General features: G+C 38.9%; 1 protein-coding gene across 1 annotated transcript in view; it reads left to right on the top strand.

The window, feature by feature from the left end:
* Positions 1-17579, top strand: part of TSPAN13 (tetraspanin 13) — a 42301-nt gene that overhangs the window by 14354 nt on the left and 10368 nt on the right. The window lies entirely within an intron of this gene.

The raw sequence follows: 17579 nt of genomic DNA on the forward strand, positions 1-17579 counted from the left end.
TTTTTTATGCTAAATTATATGCCTCAACATTTACAAAAAAGGTGCTTTGCTGAGTACACATCATATGCCTCTGGTATGAACTTTCGGTTAACTGAATGAAGGAATCAGTGAGGTGTTGGTTCTGTCCTTGCAATCCCAATATTTGCTCCAAGGAAGCAAGGAATATAGGGTGGGATTAGTTTTATTGCAAGCATGGTTGCTGCCTTTGGAAATGGTCTTGTTGAGAAGCCTTACTTTTGATTCTCTTCATAAAGTCCCTCCCTCCCCCCCAATTTTTTGCCCCAGTAGAAATAATATACTGTGTATTTTGTGCCTAGTACATTTAAAATAATCTACCTGGAACTGTAAGGAACATAAAGACTAAAAATACGTGGTGAAGGTACTTTGGTTTTCTGGTATAATTTGAAGAAGGAAAAGAAAAGGAAACAGAATGGAGATTTTGTTGATAACAAGAAATTTCTGGACATTTGACTAAGTTACAGAGTTTTCAATTTCTCATTCAATCCTTTGGCTTTATGCTTGATCATCTCTTGTAGACTTGACTCCACAGTCAACTGAAGTTCAGGAAAGCATTTGCTACTCAGGTGTAAATCCTCATTATGACATTGATGTATTAGACAGATGTCTGGACTCTTTTCTATCATGAGTAGGAAAGAAATAGTATATTGTACTTTGGTATAGTGCTTTTAAATCTGTGTAATACAATATACTGTGGATGTTATATTTTGGGGGTAGAGCTTCTAAATCTTGTTACCACTTTAAAGTTCTTACTCTGTGTTGCTTTCACAGCAACTCTCTTTAGTTTTAACAAAACAATTTTGAATAACAAAATTTAAAGACTAGAGTAAGTTAAGCTTTGTTCTGTTTCCTTTTGGGGACATAACTGGTGATGCTCAGACCTTACAGTTTACTCCTGGCTCAGCATTCAAGAATTACTCCTGGCAGGCCTCGGGGGACCATCTAGTGATCACACTAGGGTTGGTGAAAAAACCACCCAACCCTCTATACTATTGGTTTGACCTATGATTCCTTTCTTAATATGTAAAACCTGTCTCATAGTTGAGTTTTTAGAACACAAGGGCCCATTGACACGATGTGTGTGTGCTTTCTAGAAAGGCAAACATCTGTATGATTCCATGTGAAATGCACGTTCTTAGAGACTCAAAAACTCGGTAACCTTAAAGAAAACTAACAGCACACTTAGTATTTATGAAAGAGCACAATTTCTGGAACCATACGCACAGGAGCAGACTTTGTTCATAGCTGTGATGCCAGTTAGTCATCTCTGTTCACAGAACTTTTAAAACACTATCTCATGTCACTCTGCATGCCACATTATTTCCTGTCACTCTGGCACTAATTTAGAATTATTACATTTTTGGCCACTCCTATCTATGCTCAGGGCTTACATGCTGGCTCTGAACTCAGAACTCATGCCTGGTGCGCTTAGGGGATTGATCATATGTGGTACTGTGAATTAAATCCAGGCCAGCTATGTGCAAGGCAAGTGCTCTACCTGCTGTATTATTTATTCAGATACATTTATTTCTTCTTCAAATGTGCTGTGATCTGTCACCAAAACATTTCATTTACCCTGGCAGAATTTGGATGCTCAAAAAAAAAAAAATAAGAAGAAACTATCTTAGAAATAACCCAGATTTCTCTATTAATCTTATCTTTGAGATGTGTATATTTGATGAAAGAACCGAATTCTCTGTTAGAAGGTCAAGAGAGAAAGGATCTGTTAGAATATCATCTAGAATATTTCCCTCAGATATTGTATATGTTAGGGAATAAACATTTGCTCATATTTAAAGCTTAGGAAGCCATTTTATTAGCTTTTATTCACTCTTTTGAGTCCCTCCTCTGTAGCAAACACATGGCCAGGTACTGAAATATCACATTACAAATATTGCCTTGATGGAAAGGCTTGATCGAGGCTGATGAGTTAGCTTCATTTTTTTTCACATCATGGAACTTTTATGGTTTTGAACCTTTTTCTCAGGTTAGATACGAACCATTTGGCATGGGAGCCCTGGATCTTATGGTTTTGTTTTGAGTGCCATCTGGGTGGTGCTCTGAAGACTGTGTGTGGTGTTAGGTACCAATCCCAAGTCAGCTGTATGCAAGCCAAACGCCCTATGATCTTTCTGACCTGTGTCTTTATAAGACCGTCATATTAGGAATAAAGTCCAGTTGTAGGTAATAAAAATTCAGCAGCTAATGTTTCAAATAGTGAGGTTTACTATTTTCATGTAGCAACATATTTAGTAGCTAGTCTTGAAGTACTCTGCATCTGTTCTGCAGTATCATTCCTATCATGTGATTTCTTTTCTTTGTCTCCTTATTGCATCTCAGATTCGAAAAGGATGATGTTATTTGATGCTTTTCTTGTAAAGCTGGCTTTTTTTTTTTTTTTGGAGAGGGAGTTTATAAAGGGGGTTGTAAGGAGGCTTAAGATAATCAGGAAAATATATTTAAAGAGTAAATTGGGTAAGTTTGACATGTTTACCCATGAGCTAAATTCAAAACATATCCACACCCCCTCTTCCCATGCCCCCCTTTTCCCATGCCTTCTTAATTTATTTCTCTCTACCAACCTATAAGCCCTATTTCCAATCTGCCCATAGTCACTGACCTGCTCAGTAGTATTATTTTAGTGGGAGTTAAATTTTGTTGAGCCTAGTAGAATTGTTTGTAGAAAGAAGATCATCTAGGGGGCCGGGCGGTGGCACAAAAGGTAAGGTGCCTGCCTTGCCTGTGCTAGCCTTGGACGGACTGCAGATCGATCCCCCGGTGTCCCATATGGTCCCCCGAGCCAGGAGCAACTTCTGAGCACATAGCCAGGAGTAACCCCTGAGCGTTACCGGGTGTGGCCCAAAAACTAAAAACCAAAAACCAAAAAAGAAGATCATCTAGGAAATTTATCAGGCTCACTGATTCCCCCCCCCTTTTATTTTTGGTTTTTGGGTCACACCTGGCAGCACTCAGGGGTTACTCCTGGCTCTATGCTCAGAAATCACTCCTGGCAGGCTCGGGGGACCATATGGGATGCCGGGATTCTTACCACTGTCTTTCTGCATGCAAGGCAAATGCCTTACCTCCATGCTATCTCTCTGGCCCCTGATTCCCTTTTTTAAAATTCTCAGTAAAAAGTTTGGGAGGTCTTCTCTGCTAAAAGGGAGAACACATATATTTAGTTGAAACTTATTTATTATTTATTTATTTATTTATTTATTTATTTATTTACTTACTTACTTATTTATGTTTAGACCATACCCTGTGATGCTCAGCGTTACTCCTGGCTCTGCATTCAGGAATTACTCCTGCCAGTGTTGGAGGACCATATAGGATGCTTGGGTTCTGATCTGGTCAGCTGGATGCCAGACAAATTGCCCTACATGTTGCTATACTGTTGCTTTGGCTCTCATCTTAAAATTTATTTATTTTTTGTTTCCTGTTATTTTTGAGTCACCTGGAGGCACTCAGGAATTATTCCTGGCTCTGTGCTCAGAGGTTACTCTTGGCAGGCTGGTGGAGGGGGCATATGGGATGCTGGGATTTGAACTGGGATTCATCCTTTGTTGGCTGCATGCAAGGCAAATACCTTACCGCTGTGCTATTGCTGTGGCCCCTTAAAATTTTTCTTTAAAAGATAATGTGAAGTTTGAAATTATTAGACTTCTTTCTGATGAGTTAAAAAGATGTACTGGTTCATGGGACAAGGCTGTTCATGTTTGGATCATCATATATAGTCGGAATCTTAAGAATTCAGCAAAGATCAGAATCCTTCTCTCTACTTTTCAGCTTGAGTGCCTTTACTTGTATTTATATTCTTTCTGTTTGTTTCTTTTATCTCAGTCAATACGCTATGGTCCTTGGGTCTCTGTGCCCAGGGATTATTCCTGGTAGCAGTCAGTGAACATATGCACTATCAGGGACTAAACCCAGGACGACTTTGTGCATGGTAAGCTTCTTCCCAGTCCCATATATTCTTCTTGAGGCTAATTCATTGCTTATATGAGAAAGAAGATTGACTCTTTATAGGAACCCATTTTTCCCATTCCTCATTGACAATCGCATTCATGTACTACCTCATAGGACAGACCAGTTGACTTTCTTGGTTTTTGCTCTATCTCTTGAGTCAGTCACTGTGGACAAAAGAATGATTAATAGATTAGGAAAGACTAGAATATTGTTGCTGCTGCTGCTAGCTAGACAGCGAGACTCTATCAGATTTTATAAGAAATAGACATGCTGTTTCAAGAGAGCATCTCATGAACATGAGAGAGTTCATGCCTTTTCTTGGCAACTTCTAGTCTTAATCTAGAATGTTCTAGCAATTATTTAAAGGACTTAATGGAGTGGCTGAATTCTTTAACTTTTGAGAGTATTATTAAAAGACATATAAGCAATGTTATTTTCTTTTAATTTAATTTAATTTTTTTTTGGCGGGGGACACTTGATCAGTGATCAGGGGGTCACTCCTGGCAGGGATCGGGTATTATGGGATGCCCAGGAATTAAATCTGTGTTGGCCCTGTGCAAAGCAGGCAAGCACCCTACCCCACTGTTCTATTGCTCCTGCCCCAGCCATATAGTTTTCTTTATTTTTAAATAATTATTGAAATACACATTAAACTTTATTATTATTTAGGTTTTGGATTTTGGCTTACCCAGTTGTGAGTGGAAGCTTCTCTAGGTAGATACTCTGGGATTAAGCCCAGTGTTATGTTCCAGGGACCATGGGAAGCTAAGGATCAATCTTGGGCCTAACATGTTCCAACCCTGAGTTATCAGTCCTGCCCTTCCTTTCATTTATTTTTTGGTTTTACACCACAACCAGTGATATTCAGGGATTATTTTCAGTTCTAAGCATGGTGGTGCTCAGGTGACCATGTGGTTCCAGAGTTCAAACACAGAACCATGCAAAGGATTTACTCAGTTCTCTCTTTTGCTGTTTAATTATTTTAATTAATTGATTACTTTGCAGGGGCACACCTGACAAGTATCCAGAGGTGCTCCTGTCAACTCTGTACTGAATATTCATATGATGTCAAGGACCAAATCTGGGCTTTCTCAAGCCAGGCCTGCTCATAACCTATTGGGAACCATCTCGCTGGTGCCCTGGTTCATACTTTTTTAAATTTTATTTTATTTTATTTATTTATTATTATTTTTAAATACTTTCCTTATATAAGCACCATGGTTACAGAAATGTTTGTAATTGGGTTTCAGTCATTAAATGTATACCACCCTTCACCTGTGCAACCTTCCCACCACCAATGCCCTCCCTCTCCTTCCTCTCCATCTCTGCCTGTCTTTGAGACAGGCATTCTACTTCTCTCACTCACTACCATTATCATGATAGTTGTTGGTGTAGTTAATTTCTCTAACTGCTCTCACTGCTCTTTGTGGTAAGCTTCATATCGTTTGCTGGACCTTCCCGCCCTCATCTCTGTTATTTCTGGATATTATTACTATACTATGTTTTATTTTTGTTATATCCCACAGGTAAGTGAGACTCTTTTATGTCTGCCCCTCTCCCTCTGACTCATTTCACTCAGCATAATAATCTCCATGTCTACCCATATATAGACAAATGTCATGACTTTATTTTTCTTAAGAGCTTCATAGTATTCCAGTGTATAGATATACCACAGTTTCTTTAGCCACTCATCTGTAGTTGGGCACCTGGGTTGTTTCTAGGTTTTGGCTATTATAAACAGTGCTGCAATGAACATAGGAGTGAAGAGGGCGTTTTTGTGGTCCATCACTTTAAAGAGTTCTCTTACCTAGAGATTGAAGTGATACACAGTGGACATTGTTTGCCTTGCATATGGTCAACCTGGTTTCGACATCCAGCATCACATATGGTCCTACAAGTCTGTCAGGAGTAGTTTCTGGGTGCAGAGCCTGGAGTAATCCCTGAGCACTGCCAGGTGTGGCCCAAAAACTAAAAAAAAGTTCTATTAGCTAGGGTGATCTCAGAGACTTTTTCTTTCCAGTTAGATTTTTTTTTCAAATTCCTATTCTGTGTGATTTGTGCTTATATGACATAATTTCTTGATTGATAGAATAAAAGCAAAAGGCACAAAATGAATATGGCTTGCATTTTGAAGTTAATAGAAAAATGGTGTGAATAAAGGATTTTATGGTTCTTTGGCGTATCATGCATAGCAGGTGCTATGGGAATAGTAATTAAGAGATGCTATGTAAGACACATGTAAGTCTGCTACAAAGCCAGAGCACCTCTTTTTTTTTTTTTTTTTTTGTTTTTGGGCCACACCCGGTGACGCTCAGGGGTTACTCCTGGCTATGCGCTCAGAAGTCGCTCCTGGCTTGGGGGACCATATGGGACGCCGGGGGATCGAACCGCGGTCCGTCTCCTAGGCTAGCGCAGGTAAGGCTTACCTTACCTCCAGCGCCACCGCCCGGCCCCCAGAGCACCTCTTTTGATACTTAATAATATATATGTGGTTGTATATATATATATATATATATATATATATATATATATATATATATATTGGATAGATGATAGATAGGTAGGTAGGTAGGTAGGTAGGTAGATAGATAGATAGATAGATAGATAGATAGAAGATAGATGTATAATGCCAGTGATTGATAGATAGAAGATTGATAGGTAGGTAGGTAGGTAGGTAGATAGATAGATAGATAGATAGATAGATAGATAGAAGATAGATGTATAATGCCAGTGATTGATAGATAGAAGATAGATAGGTAGGTAGGTAAGTAGGTAGATAGATAGATAGAAGATAGATGTATAATGCCAGTGATTGATAGATAGATAAAAGATAGATAGGTAGGCAGGTAGGTAGGTAGATAGATAGATAGATAGATAGATAGAAGATAGATGTATAATGCCAGTGATTGATAGATAGAAGATAGATAGGTAGGTAGGTAGGTAGGTAGGTAGATAGATAGATAGAAGATAGATGTATAATGCCAGTGATTGATAGATAGATAAAAGATAGATAGATAGGTAGGCAGGTAGGTAGGTAGATAGATAGATAGATAGATAGATAGATAGATAGATAGATAGATAGGACTTTGAGCCACACCTGGTAGCACTCAGGAGTTACTCCTGGCTCTTTGCTCAGAAATTACTCCTGGCAACTTAGGGGATCATTTGGGATGCTGGAGGATGAACCCAGTTGAGCTCTGTGCAAGGCAAATACCTTACTCTCTATTCTGTCACTTTGGCCCCTTAATACTATTCTTCATGGTATTATAATTCCAGTGTTAAAAAGTCCCTATCTCTAGGGCCAAGAGAATAACTCAGAGGGTCGAGGCACTTGCTTTACATACATGAGTCCTGGCTCTATATTTAACACCAGCTGTACAGCTGGGAATGACCTCAGCAGTGAAGCAGGTGTAGCCCCATTGATCATGTTGATGTGGCCTAGAAGGGAGAAAAAAATGTCACCAAACCGGAAGTAGGCCTCTACTGCCCTCATTTCAGCCAACATGTTATTTTATTACCCAGAAACAGGAGGGGGGGAGGGCCCAGAGAGATAGCACAGCGGTGTTTGCCTTGCAAGCAGCCGATCCAGGACCAAAGGTGGTTGGTTCAAATCCCGGTGTCCCATATGGTCCCCCGTGCCTGCCAGGAGCTATTTCGGAGCAGACAGCCATGAGTAACCCCTGAGCACCGCCGGGTGTGGCCCAAAAACCAAAAAAAGAAAAGAAAAGAAAAGAAAAAGGAGGGGGGGGGAAGAGAGAGAGAGAGAGAGAGAGAGAGAGAGAGAGAGAGAGAGAGAGAGAGAGAGAGAGAGAGAGAGAGAGAGAGAGAGAGAAGGAGAGGAGAGGAGAGGAGAGGAGAGGAGAGGAGAGGAGAGGAGAGGGAGAGGGAGATTAGAATCACTTGGAGGGTGGGGTTCTATGAATTTGTGATTTTCAAGAGACTGGGTAGCTCAGCGTCCTCATCTACATCACAGTCTGTCCAGGTGAGTACAAACTGGTGCTTTTATCACCAACTTACTCTACTTGGAATTTGCTTAGGGGAAGCAATAGCAGTTATAGAGAGAAGTTCATCATTTGCCTTTGGTGTGCCTTTCCCATCACAGCTCTTAGAGTCGCTTTTTTGTAAAGCTCTTTTTATCTGATTTCATATCTTTGTTTGAAAGAAAAAAAACAGGAAAGGTTGGTGCTTCCTGCCCATAAAGACATGACTATCAACAAGTTAACAGATCTAGAAGCTGTTTTTATCAGTGTTCTGTCTCCCAGAGGAAGGAAACTATTTGTCATAGTGCTAATTTTGCCTCCTGTTAACCATAGGTTTCATAAGGAAACTTATTATTCCTGAACAAAGGGATCTTGCAGCCCTTTGGTCTCCCAAGTTCTAGTCACACCCTTGAAATTTCTAACTATGCTTTTCGAAGGAATTTCATTGGCATCCTTAAGTTTCAGATAGCTAGTTGAGAAGACCTTATAAAAAATGCTTTCTCGGGGCCGGAGAGATAGCATGGAGGTAAGGCGTTTGCCTTTCATGCAGAAGGTCATCGGTTCAAATCCCGGCGTCCCATATGGTCCCCCGTGCCTGCCAGGAGCAATTTCTGAGCATGGAGCCAGGAGGAACCCCTGAGCACTGCCGGGTGTGACCCAAAAACCAAAAAAAAAAAAATGCTTTCTCTTCAAAATTGCACTCCAGTTGTAACGGAAACTTATTAGCAGCTCTTGGTTTTATTGTTATTTTTAAATATTCTTTTTTTTTTTTAGCAAAATGAAAAGAACATTGTTCATTAGATATAATTAAAAGCATGTCATAAATATTTAGATATTCTAATTTGAAAACTATTATTTTTGATACAGTAAATTAGTAATACCAGTTATACAGAAGAAAACTGTTTTGTATTTTTTAAATTAAAAATAATCAGGTTTAATCAAAATGGATGACTCAAATTCATATATTTGAACTATTTTACTGTTTCAGTAACAAAGATAGGATTTATTTTGGATTAAACTGTACAACCTCTTCTTAGTGTGTGTAATGGAAATGTGTAGTTGTGTGTGTGTGTGTGTGTGTGTGTGTGTGTGACTCCATGTGTGCGACTCCATGTGTGCTTACTTGGTAGCTGGATATTTGAAGGACAAATGAGACTATTTTGATTAAAGTGACTATCTTTGGGGAATTGTAGAAGCCAATGGTGGGTAAAGACATTTGGGTCAATTTACAGTGGAGAACAAAGAAGAGGAATTTAGAACTAGTGCCTTAATAAGATAGGAATTGATAAATATTCAAGAAAATGTTTCTTTGCGTAGGAGGAGTTCATGCTTTGCAATGTGTGAGACCCAAGCTTATTCCTGTACAGTTCCCCCCACACCAACAAAAATTACAACTTCAATGTAAAAAAATACATATCCAATTAAGATAGGATAAAGTTAAGATCAGTAGGCAATATCTTCTGAACATTTGCTTACCAAACAAGAAAAAATACACAGTGGAAAATGACCAAAAGACAGTAAGGTACAAAACAAAGTTTTACCATTCAGTAAAAATCAGGAAAACAGGGTCCAAGTGATAGCATAGTGGTAGGGTGTTTGCCTTGCATGCTGCCAACCCAGGACAGATCTGGGTTTGATCCCTGGCATTTCATGTGACACCCCTAGCTTGCCAGGAGTGACTTCTGAGCACAGAGCCAGGAGTAAAACCTGAGCGCCACTGGGTGTGGCCCAAAAACTAAAAAGACAAAAATAAAAAAAATAAGGAAAACAAAGTAAGAATAGTAAGACCAAAAAAAAAAAACAAAAGAATAGTGTCACTTTTGCTGTGTGTGTGTGTGTGTGGGGGGGGGGGGTTTGTGTGTGCAAGGAATAACCTTGGGTCTCACACAAGCAATTTAGATTGTTTTTTTGTTGGTGGTCGTGTGTGTGTGTGTGTGTGTGTGTGTGTGTGTGTGTGTGTGTGTGTGTGTTTGCCATACCTGAACCAAAACACATGGTGCTCAGGCATTACTCCTGGTTCTGTGCTTAGGGGTTACTCCTGGCAGAGCATTGGTGACTATAAAGCTTTTGGGAATCTAGCCCAGCTTGGTTGCAAGCATGGCTAGCACCATCCCAGCTGTACTATCTTTCCACCCCCTAGAATTAGAAATTTTAATTGGATGTGTACAGGATAGCATGGCTCAAAGAGTATACTGTCTGCAGCCCAACATCCTGAATTCATTTCCCAGTTCTACTCCATTCTTACTATGTATAAGAGTGAGCAAGTTACTAATATCCCTGCATGATTTTTTTCCCATGTGAAAAATAACTGTTATTCCTACCTGCCTCTTGACTTTAATGCACCATCTCTACAACTCAATACTTGTTTGTTCTTTTTCTTGCTTATTCCTTGCTCTGGGATCACGCCTGACGAGGCGTGGGGTACCATTTGTGATGACAGGGATCAACCTGGTATTGCCTTTGTTCAAAGGAAGTGCCCTACCCATTGTATTATCATACTGACCACAATACTGTAATGCTGTAATACTCTGAAAGAAAGCAACTGATCCATTGCTATTCTTTCCCTAGGAATTTTGAGTTCTTTCCACAAGTCCATTCACACTATTGGCCTAGTTGTCCATGACATGGTTTTGATTGCTTAACCATTAGAATACGTTCTGATGTTTTTCAGGATAATTTATATTGTGTTTTGTTCTTTTGGTTGTATTTGTATGTTTATTTCTTCAAAAGAAATTAAAACTCTCTCGGGCCCGGAGAGATAGCACAACGGCGTTTGCCTTGCAAGCAGCCGATCCAGGACCAAAGGTGGTTGGTTCGAATCCCGGTGTCCCATATGGTCCCCCGTGCCTGCCAGGAGCTATTTCTGAGCAGACAGCCAGGAGTAACCCCTGAGCACCGCCGGGTGTGGCCCAAAAACAAAAACAAAACAAACAAAAAAAAAAGTAAAAGAAATTAAAACTCTCACATCCCCATGGTGAAAATGCTGCTGACAAGCTCAGGAATTACAGAGTATGGTGAAAGAAAGCAACAGTAGAATTGGGGAGGTGGAAGATGCTTCATTGACAAAGATTGGTTCTCCACCAGCAGCAGTGTTTAAGCTGCTTGTTGCTTTGAACAGTCTGAGCTATCTAGCTGGACTGAAGACAATGTCTGACAGGCTGTTTATGGTCTTGAGAAGTTCAGCTGGCTCTCCAGTGACATTTATTTTAACTTTCTAATGAATAAATCATAATGTAAACTTTTACCCAGAATCCAATGGAATCTTACACTGGAAAGCCATTGAATTTGTAGGCTCCAGTGTCGATTTAAATTTAACTTGTAAGAATCTCAGTTATATATATATATAATATATATATTATATATATATATATATATGTATATGAGGAAAAAATGCCTTTGAAGCTATACAATTAGGATTTTTTTTTTGCATCATATTATTCATGCTTCTCATCTTTTGGGCTCTAAAAATCAAATAGTGTGGAGCCGGAGAGATAGCATGAAGTAAGGCATTTACCTTTCATGCAGAAGGTCATTGGTTCAAATCCTGGCATCCCATATGGTCCTCTGAGCCTGCCAGGAGCGATTTCTGAGTGTAGAGCCAGGAGTAACCCCTGAACGCTGCTGGGTGTGACCCAAAAAATAAAAAAAATAAAAAAAGACAAAAAAATCAAACAGTGTCATGACTGTGTCCCTGAACTCCATTAATATAAAAATAGACATTATACTCAGGGCTTGGTGTTGGCAAATGCAGTGGTTTATTTTATGTGTCAATTTGGCTAGAACATAGTGCCCCAATGTCTGGTCACACAGGAGCTAAACTGTTGCTATGAAGATATTCTTCACATGGGGTTAATATTTAAACCTCATAGAGTTGGAGGTTAGCAGTTACTCTTCAGTTCTTTTTTTTTCCGTCCAGTTTTATGTATAGTCACAGTGATTTGTCGAAGTTACTCATGATTGGGTTCAACAACAATCCCTTCATCAGTGTCTATTTCCCTCCACCAGTCAGCAACATAAGCCTGTGCAGTACCTTCATGCAAATCTATCTGATGTCTTTATGATCAATTCTATTTCTCTCAAGAAAAACCCCGAGTGATACAGCAGGCTTGACAGATGAGTCCTGTCTCCAGAGTTTGGTACCACAGTGCAGTGAGGATGCTAATTTTAGCACTTTCCTCACGTGGCAAGGCCTAACCCTGAACCTCTCCCTTCTTCCTCACACCTCTATAGGCTTTAGCCCTTTCTGTCTTGTGGAAGGAAATGTTCTATATTTGGATTCTGCTGAGTCTGAAATAAGCTCACTTGTGATAGAGTGAAAGACTTTTTTTTTTTTTTGCATTTCCAAATAGAAGCTGTAAGAGGATTGTAAGTTGAAAGACACCTGAGACAGACTTGCTGGCAAAAAGCAGTTGACAAAGCCAGAGGGACTAGACAAATTTCGGGTGGCAGTGTTGTTTAGAATTTCCTTTCTTTTATTCATGCTCTGACCACCATTCTGTTTGTGCTAACTGCAATGCTCAGTTATGTAACTTACTTCTGTCATGCTAGAAATTGGTTTTTTTCATGCTCAAGTTTTTCTTCTTTATAATACATGGCTCAAAATTAAGGAGATGCAGCATTTTTTGTTATTTAGCTATTATGTGTACCTATGTACCTATCATTGGGTAAAAAGTTTTGTATGCCAAGACATTTAATAAAATTTGGGTATAGATAACCTTCCACAGTTGAACAAGGAAGATGTAGCATATCTAAACACCCCCATCATTATTGAGGAAATTAAAATGTAATCAAATGTCTACCCAAAAATAAAAGTCCAGGCCCAGATGGAATCACTAATGAATTTTTTCAAACTTTTCCAGAGGAACTACTACCAATCCTAGCCAGGCTCTGTCATAAAATTGAAAAATGGGAACACTTGCAAATAGCTTTTATGACACCAACATTGCCTTAATACAAAGACCAGACAGAGATGCTGCCAAAAAAGAAAATTATAGATCAATATCCCTGATGAAGACAGATGCAAAGATCCTCAACAAAATCCTGGCAAATAGGATCCAATTTCTCATCAAGAAGATCATTCACTATAAACAAGTAGACTTCATCCCAGGAATACAAAGATGGTTTAACATCTGCAAATCTATCAACATAATACACAACATCAACAACAGTAAAAATGAAACCACGTGATCATATCAATAGATGCAAAGAAAACATTGAATAAGTTCCAACACCCATTCTTGATTAAAAACTCTCAGCAGGGGCCGGGCGGTGGCGCTAGAGGTAAGCTGCCTGCCTTGCCTGCGCTAGCCTTGGATGGACCACGGTTCGATCCCCCGGCGTCCCATATGGTCCCCCAAGCCAGGAGCGACTTCTGAGCGCATAGCCAGGAGTAACCCCTGAGCGTCACCAGGTGTGGCCCAATAAACCAAAAAAAAAATAAAAAATAAAAAAAAATAAAAATAAAAACTCTCAGCAAGATGGGAATGAAAGGAATGGAACCTTTCTCAATATAGTTATGGCCATCTACCACAAGCCAATGGCAAATATCCTCAATGGAGAAAAACTAAAAGCCTTCCCTCTAAATTCTGATACAAGTCAAGGCTGTCTCTTCTCACCACTCTGATTCAGCATAGTACTGGAAGTACTTGCTGTAGCGATTAGGCAAGAAAAAGATATCAAAGGCATCCAGATAGGAAAGGAAGAAGTCAAGCTCTCATTGTTTGCAGATGACATGATATTATATTTAGAAAACCCAAAAGACTCTACCAAAAAGCTTCTAGAAATTATAGAATCATATAGCAATGTGGCAGTATACAAAATTAACACACAGAAATCAATGGCCTTTTTATACACCAATAATGATAGGGAAGAAATTGGTATTAAGAAAACAACCTTATTCACATTAGTGCCACACAAACTCAAATATCTTGGAGTCAACCTGACTAAAGATGTGAAAGAGCTATACAAAGAAAACTATAAAACGCTGCTCCAAGAAATAAGAGAGGACATGTGGAAATGGAAACACATACCCTGCTTATGGGGCAGGATCAACATCATTAAAATGTCAATACTCCCCAAAGCTTTGTACAGATTTAATGAGATTCCCCTAAAAATAGCCATGAAATTCTTCAAAGAAGTGGATCAAACACTGTTGAAATTCCTTTGGAACAATAAACATCCCTGAATAGCTAAAAGCAATCCTTGGGAAAAGGAATCTGGGAGGCATTACTTTCCCCAATTTTAAACTGTATTACAAAGCAGTACTTATTAAAACAGCATGGTATTGGAATAAAGACAGACCCTCAGATTAGTGGAACATGCTTGAGTCCTCAGAGAATGTTCCCCAGACATACAATCACTTAATTTTTGATAAAGGAGCAAGAAATCCTAAATGGGGCAAGGAAAGCCTCTTCAACAAGTGATGTTGGCACAGCAGGTTAGCCACTTGCAAAAAAGTGAACATAGACCCCCAGTTAACATCATGTATGAAGGTAAATCCAAATGGATTAAAGACCTTGATATCAGATCTGAAACCCTTAGGTATAGAACAATACGTAGGTAAAACACTCCTTGACATCGAGACTAAAGGCTTCTTCAAGGAGGAAATAGCACTCTTCAAACGAGTGGAAGCAGAAATAAACAGATGGGACTATATTAAGCCGAGAAGCTTCTGCACCTCAAAGGAAATAGTTTCTAGGATACAAGAGCCACCCACTGAATGCGAGAAATTATTCACCCAATACCTATCAGATAGGGGGCTAATATTCAAAATATACAAGGCACTGACAGAACTTCACAAGAAGAAAACATCTAATCTCATCAAAAATGGGGAGAAGAAATGAACAGCCACTTTGTCAAAGAAGAAATACAAATGGCCAAAAGACACATGAAAAAATGCTCCTCATCACTAATCATCAGGAAGATGCAAAGCAAAACAACAATGAAGCATCATTTCACACCACAGAGACTGGCACATATCACAAAGAACAAGAACTATCAGTGCTGGAGGGGATGTGGCAAGAAAGGAACTCTCATTCACTGCTGGTGGGAATGATGTCTAGTCCAGACTTTATGGAAAACAATATGGAGATTCCTCCAAAAACTGGAAATTGGGTTCCCATATGATACAGCTAGGCATATACCCTAGGAACACAAAAATACAATACAAAAATTCCTTCCTCATACCAGTTTTCATTGCAGCACTATTTACAATAGCCAGACTCTGGAAACAACCAAGATGCCTTTCAACAGATGAATGGCTAAAGAAACTGTGGTACATATACACAATGGAATATTATGCAGCTGTCAGGAGAAATGAAGTCATGAAATTTTCATATATATGGATGTACATGGAGTTTATTATGCTGAGTGAAATAAGTCAGAAGGAGAGAGATAAACACAGAATAGTCTCACTCATCTATGGGTTTTAAGGAAAATAAAAGACTTATTTATTTATTTATTTATTTTTGGTTTTTGGGCCACACCCGGCGGTGCTCAGGGGTTACTCCTGGCTGCCTGCTCGGAAATAGCTCCTGGCAAGCACGGGGGACCATATGGGACACCGGGATTCGAACCAACCACCTTTGGTCCTGGATCGGCTGTTTGCAAGGCAAACACCACTGTGCTATCTCTCCAGGCCCCTAAAAGACTTTTTTTAAAAGTAATTTTCAGAGACTATAGAGGTGAGAGCTGGAAGGTACAGCTCAGGATAGGAAGCTCACCACAAAGAGTGGTGAGTGCAATTACAGAAATAACTACACTGACAACTAACATAACAATGTGAATGAATGAGGGAAGTTGAAAGCCTGTTTCAAATGCTGGCGGGGATGGGGGGAGAGTAGGGAGGTGAGTAATTTGGAGCATTAGTGATGGGAATGATGCACTGGTGAAGGGGGGAGTGTTCTTTTTACGACTGAAAACCAACTACGACCATGTTTGTAATCAAATTGTATAAATAGATATGTTTAAAAAAATTTGGGTGTTGAAAGGTGAAGGGTGTTCTGGGGAAGGGGGAAAATTAACATAAAACAAAATTTGGATTTAATAAGCTCACCTGTAAGAAATCACCCATTTGAGTGAAAAAATGTATTTGGATAAATGCTCCTTTATTTTGTATTTCAATAGTTTTAAACCCTTTAAATGATACTAGGAAGTATATTCTATTTATGTACTCATTTTCCAAATTGGGTCAACTTGTTCCAGGAAATGTTTGATTCTGAATAGATTTGAAGATACATTTTCTTTTTCTTTTTTCTTTCTTTTTGGGCCACACCCAGCAATACTCTCAAAAATCACTCTTTGCAGGCTCGGTGGACCAATTGAGATGCTAGGGATCAAGCCTGGTCAGCTGCCCGCAAGACAAGCGCCCTACCGCTGTGCTATTGCTCCAGCCTCAAAGATACCTTTTCTTTGTGCTCTGTAGTTCCTTGCTTCTCCTGCACCTGTGTTTGCTCTATCTTCATAAGTTATCTATATATGGTATTTAGTAGCTTTAAATAATTATAATTTAATAATACATACTTCTATGACAGTACCTTTGAATTTTGTAGGGAATAACTAGTTTTAAAGCATGAGTTCTGCCTTTTCACTTGGATTTATGTAATAGTATATAAATCAGATATATAAAATTATTTCTTCTTGCTCAGAATAATTTTTCCTAAGAAGCTAAAATTTGGTAACACTCATCCTGAAAGTTTTAATAGTTTTTTTTTAGTAGATCAAATACAGATAGATATGAGGTTTTGCTTTTTTTTTTTTTCAGTATCTCTGTATTACTATCTCAGCATATCTTAGAGACATTTAAATTACATTTAAAGCAATAATTGTGTGACAAACATTTGTGTGTTCTTGTGTGTTCAGTGGTGTGGTAGACTTTGTGGTTGCAGATAGGTAAAAAAATAGGACTTTAACAATAAAACTGGGTCTAGTCTTCTCAGAGAGAAGACAGTGTGAATGTGTGATAAGGTAACAATAGAACTATATTCAAGGAACAGAGTTAGTTCTAAGAAGGAAGAGGCTGTCATTCTTTGGAGAATAAGAACACTTTTGTTTGTGGGGAATACCACAGAGAGAATCATTACAGCATGGTTTGAAGCTTATATGTTATAGGCCCAGTATGTTGAACTGAGGTGTACAGGCCTCTAATAAAAACTGTTGTATGATGCTAACAGCTTAAAAACTTTCCATTCTTCAGACTTAACCAGATGACCTTCCAGACATATTTGTGACACCCTGGCTGTGATCCCTAGCTCCACCAAAAGAACAAGCAAATGAAAAATAGGCTCAGGAAAAAATATTAGCAATATTTGTATAACTTGATAAAATAAGGATATCTCCTTAGACTTTGAACTAGTCCAGCATTGATAATATTTTTAACTTTATTTAAAGAAAATGCTTCACATAGTTGTCATAGTTGACAAAATACGGTTGTTTCCAGATAAGTGGAAGCAAAGTTATTTAAAAAAGAACAGAAAGAGAAAATAAAAAAGAAATAGAAGAGAAGAAGGTTAAAAAAAATGGAAAAGTACAGTAGCAAGCACTGTGAAAATTATTTTATCTCCAATTAAGGTGACAACATTAAATAAATGAAGTCAGCCAGGAATTTAAAGCACT

Source organism: Suncus etruscus, chromosome 13 (genome assembly GCF_024139225.1).
Source record: "Suncus etruscus isolate mSunEtr1 chromosome 13, mSunEtr1.pri.cur, whole genome shotgun sequence".
Lineage (NCBI taxonomy): Eukaryota > Metazoa > Chordata > Mammalia > Eulipotyphla > Soricidae > Suncus > Suncus etruscus.